The sequence below is a fragment of the Anthonomus grandis genome, chromosome 2 (genome assembly GCF_022605725.1).
Source record: "Anthonomus grandis grandis chromosome 2, icAntGran1.3, whole genome shotgun sequence".
In the NCBI taxonomy this organism is placed as follows: domain Eukaryota; kingdom Metazoa; phylum Arthropoda; class Insecta; order Coleoptera; family Curculionidae; genus Anthonomus; species Anthonomus grandis.
This window is the reverse complement of record NC_065547.1, coordinates 23,040,955-23,046,299: the sequence shown is the minus strand read 5'-3', so window position 1 is coordinate 23,046,299 and position 5,345 is coordinate 23,040,955.

Sequence of the window (5,345 nt, the reverse complement as noted above, 5' to 3'; positions counted from 1 at the left end):
GAATTTAAATTTTAAAGGATCAATTGAAAACTGTAAATATACATTATTAGCATAAGTTAAAGATTTGTAAATGGGATAGGACAAAATATACTTGTAAAGTGTGAGCAGTACCCTTTGTTTGTTTTTTTTTCTATAAATCTTAGATAGGCTCATGGCGCATATTGAATATGTGGGAGTGTTATCCGTAATATCTTTGGTATAAAGTACACTGTCCAAAAAGTAGCAATTATACAATTTAAACGATCAAAGCTGTCCTAATTTAGTTCTAGAACAAACCTATAATAGGGTTATAGGAAAAAGGAGGGTAATTTTATAGCTCCCGTTGGATACTTGTGTCAATTACGCTCATCGAAACCACCAATTGCCTTGTACTTAGTGTATCATTACAATTCTGCTCAACTTATTATAATTCTTCTTTCTCAGTAGATTTATTTAGTATCATATTTTCGAGATGCATCTTATTTTCTTTAAAGATCTTTAAGAAACTTGCAAATTGGAAGAAATGTAAATTTCGTAGAAAGAATTCAGAGTTTTGAAGCAAGATATAGGATGCGTTTTGCATTTAATATAAGACGCATTTTTAACTTTCCAAATTCCTTTCCCTTTTCTTAAAAATTAACGGTATTTTTAAAAATTCAACAGCAACCTACAAAAATGTAAAATTTATTTTGATTAGCTTATTCTCAGGTTTATATAAAAAGAACATACCCACTTAAGAAATTAAAGTTTTTGCTATACCTTGCAATACGTGTTTAATGAGCTGTCGTACGGATGTTACTAGTAATACTTTTTTCATACTTAAAATTATAAAAATAGATTTTTTTTTAATAAAAATACTATATTTTGTGATACCTAAATATTTTCATTTTAAATACATAGATGATTTTAGCTTACTTAATAAATCTGTGGTTTTATTTCTTACATCTAAAACACTTATGCAATATCAAAATCCAAATAATCCTCATCTTCAACAAAGTATTTCTTTTGTAATTTGCCCTCTGGATCGTATTTAGTAGTCAATTTATTCCAGTCATCCCTGTGTTTAAGAAGGAGACTAGATAGCACTTTTCCCGCAATTTTCTTTTGAGCCGGGCTACATTTTGAACATTCACTTGCTATAGCATCGGGAAGATATTCTAGAAGCAATAATTATTATACCAATTAGCAACTTAATATATGTACTTACTTTTTAACTCTTTTCCTTCCGAAGTGCATGGCCCCTTATCAAGTAAACAATTCACATAATTTCTAAGCAATCTATTGCTCGCTAAAATTGTATCGATATCAATATTATCATATTTCGTTGTATAAGTTGTAGTGGCTCTTTTGAACCTGGTTATAGATAAAGCTGCAGCACCAAATAATACACAAAAGAACAAATATATTAAATGCTTTAAAAACATTTTTTAGCTTATTCCACTAAGAGTGTAGTAAAAGTACTAACAGTTTTTATCGTTGAAGTGGTTGACTAGTTTGTACTTTGAGAGAACCATAATTATACAATTAATAAGTTAATGCCACTGATGTAATTTTAACGATTTGTGGGTAATTATTTTATATGTATATAAATTAATTACAATATGTTAATTTTTTAAACTGCTTTGTAAGTACAAAGCAGTAAATCAGAATAATTTTTTTTTAATAGATGCTGGTAGATACAGTGTATCCACGTCAAAATGTAACTAAATTTTTTAGTTTTGTAACTATTTTTTTTTAAAAACGACTTAATTTGGTTTTAACTTTACATAAATTCGTTGTTTACTAGGTATAGATTCTTGAAAAGTGCAGTTGGGAATAGAAAAGCTTTTTTTTCAGATGATACTAATGATATTTTAGAAATTTAATCTATTTAAGCTGAAGTAGATTAGATTTCTTAAATAGATTAGGTTTATTGATTTGAATTGTCTGTATGTTTTTGTGTTTTGCTACCGTAACCTAAGTAGATTTAAACTTTTTGAAACTGTATTTAAAACTATTTGTTTAAGCCCGTGTATCTAATTAGATTTCTGGTTTTACTATGTACAGTGATAGTTATGGTAGATTTATGCGAGATGTTTAAATTGTGGACATAAGTTCGAAAAACAATTTTTTTGTAAAAAGATGGGAAGGAGCTTCATGGGCGACTATTTGGTGGTAAAAATATGCTGAGTGCATCCTCCTCCCGTTTTCCTTATTTAACCACTGCGCCTCAGATAAGTTATGAAAAATTCGTTGATATTTTCTTATCCCATAAATAAGGCGACGACAAGAATTTTGAATTTTTTATATTTTTTATAGATGCAGTTAAGCATTTCTTATGAACGACATCTCCATGGCTGAATGTCGAAAGCACACGGGAGTCGCAGAGAATTTTTTTTGTTTTAATGATAGCTCATGTATATGAGAATTCAGCAACTTCAATCTAATATAGGCTCATTACTATACTTATAGTATGATACGTGTCTATGGAATAAACATAACAGCCAACATTTTCACTGTCCCCTTAATTTCTAGTTGGGTGTGATTAATTTTAATTTTAAATTGTTCTCGTGAGGTCGCAACTTCTTTTTTTTTGAGCTAAGTATAATTACAACGTATTTTTTTGGGTTAAGAACATAGTTATGACTTAGGCAGATCCTATACAGTTTTTCAAAATCCGTATTTAGAGCTTTGTTAAAGGCCTGAATATCATTTTTATGAACTAAGTGGTATATTTGCGTATCGTCTGCGTAATATTGTGCATTACATATTTTAAGCACCTAACCGATATCAAAAGTGTATATTTTCGTATAGTTCCTGGCTTTAATACCTTAGGGGTCTCCTTTTGTCACTTCCAACTCTTCGGAAGTCTCGTTACCAATTTGGACAACCTGAGATCGACCTGCTGAAAAGCTCATAAGGAATTTATTGACATTTATAGTCATAACGATATAGCATAGTTGTGCGATAATAAGAGTGTGATCTATAATGTTAAAGGCCTTAGAAAAGTCGAGCAGATTCAAAACAGTAATTTTATTTTACTTACATCAATAGCTCTAAGAGTTCCAATTCCTTTGACAGACAAGGGAGTACACTTACTGCTTAAAGCTTTATCTTCTTGGGGACAATTCACTTTTGGTATTGTACTTATGACAGCTTTTTTTCAATTGTCTGGAAAAACTCCCATTTCGAGGCAAATATTAATAATGTGTGTTACAAAAGGTAAAATAAAAAGACAGGAGAGTTTAATATTGTAATTATTTATTCAATCCAGCCCATATGCATTTGACGTCACATCCAATATTATATCTAGTACCTCTATATCTACCTGGATTAGATGGATACATGCTTCACAGTTGCATATCTGCAAAAACTGTTTCCTGATATTTTTATTGTTGCCAGGTGCTTGATTGTCTCGTGATTAGACCTATTATTATCCTGACAAATTTTCTGTGGTTAATAGGTCCTGACAACCTGGCAACTGATGAACTATAACCTTCAAGGCTCTAATTTGGGAGACACTAACTAAAGGACATTCATTTATGTTGTAGATATGTTCAATAAGATTTCTACCATCTAAAAATCATGAAATGATATTTTTTGGCATTTAGAACAATAACATGATCCACCGAATGAACATTTGTTAGTCGCACCATATTTATTCTATCAGTCAGGTAAGACTTCAAACCACATCAAAAGTTGACGATATATATCAATTGTCATCAAATATTAAAAATTGTTAATTAAGATTGCATAGTTAACTCGATCAAATGCTTTGGAATAATCTGTATAATCTGTATAAAATGTAAACATTGCAACCTTCTTCCAATGCTTTTCAGCAGGGAATTATTAAAAGTAAATATGTTGAGTTCAGTTAGACGTCGCAAAAGAAATCAAATCTGTCGATAAAAAAGACCCTAAACTGATTGACAGAAAATTACAGACTATTTAAAATTCTAAAAGTGGCTTAGCAAATATAAAAGCACAGTATTTGATAAACATAGAAGAAATACCATCCAGACCAAGTCCCTCACATCCGGGGATAAGAGTTTCTAATAAATCATGGATATAGAGGCTCTGTGTCATGACAAGTTAATGGTACTCTGCCGAAAAGTTTTATCAGCAGAATTATGGGCCTTATCCTTATACATCTGTAAAAAGAATTCTGCAAATAAACTAATAATATACCTTTTTCGCTAGATCCTTAATTTCATTATAAAACACCTCAAAGAGAATGCTAGAATACTTTCTTTTTGTGTGTAGCACTCTCTTTTCAATGCCTTACCATCAGCTCTAAGCTTATAAATTTGGTCATAGTCACTAAACAGGCCACTTGTTATGTAATTCTTCTCCAGTTTTCTCTTATTGTATAATTGCTTCCTTTAGTTTCCGTGGAAATCAAGTAAGAAATTTCATGAAAGAGAATTTTTTAGAGAGCCTATTTTGTTTCTGTTCGTTATAAATGACATCGCTAGTCTGGACATTAGCGGTAAAATCTGCCTCTTTTCTTTGTTTCGCCTAAGATGGAATGCATACCGGGTATAAAATTTAGGAAAAATTCCTTTCCAGGTGAGTACTACTCCAAAGGACCTTGATTTAAGGTATCACAAAAGGGGTGGTGGTATTTAAAATCTTGGTGTGGCGGTGCATAGGACCCAAGGGGTGATTTACTCTATAACCAAAATATGGTGGTTGTAGTTTCCCCTACCTATATAACATTTGTAACAAATTGCTCTTTTTTTCAGAGATATTTGCATTGAAATTTTCCAAATTAACACCATATATATTAAAACCTTTTTAAAAACAAAATCTATTCAAATTATGTAATATATAATTTTTTACAATGGAAGATTCCAGAAATCTTTTTAAAATACTTATTTATAATGCCCCTTCTAGGTTGCCTAGGTTGGGTCTGATTAAGCGATTAAAATCGCTTAATCAGAAGTATATGTATAACAGCCAGCGACACGAAAGCCTATGGCATCAGGGATGTTGATAAGATTAATTTCAATGTATAACTAGCAGTAAGGGAAATGTAGAATAGCCATATCATATTTCATGATAACATAATTGATAATTAATTAATTAGACAAATAAATTACATACCTATACTTATACATAATTGATAAAACGTAAAGAAGTTAAACGTAATAAACGTATATGTTTTACTAATATTCAAACGTACGTCTATTAAATATCGAATTCTTTACTCTAAGCAAAATGTGTGCCTTATAGCCATACAGCTTCCTACTAAAAAAGAAAAAGATCACTCAACAGACAACCAAGATATTGGCTTGTATCCATCTTAAGTGGGACACACTGTATAAGTTTGATAGTGCGATAAATTGACCTAACTGCAAGGGAAAAAATTTTGTAAAATAAGCTGA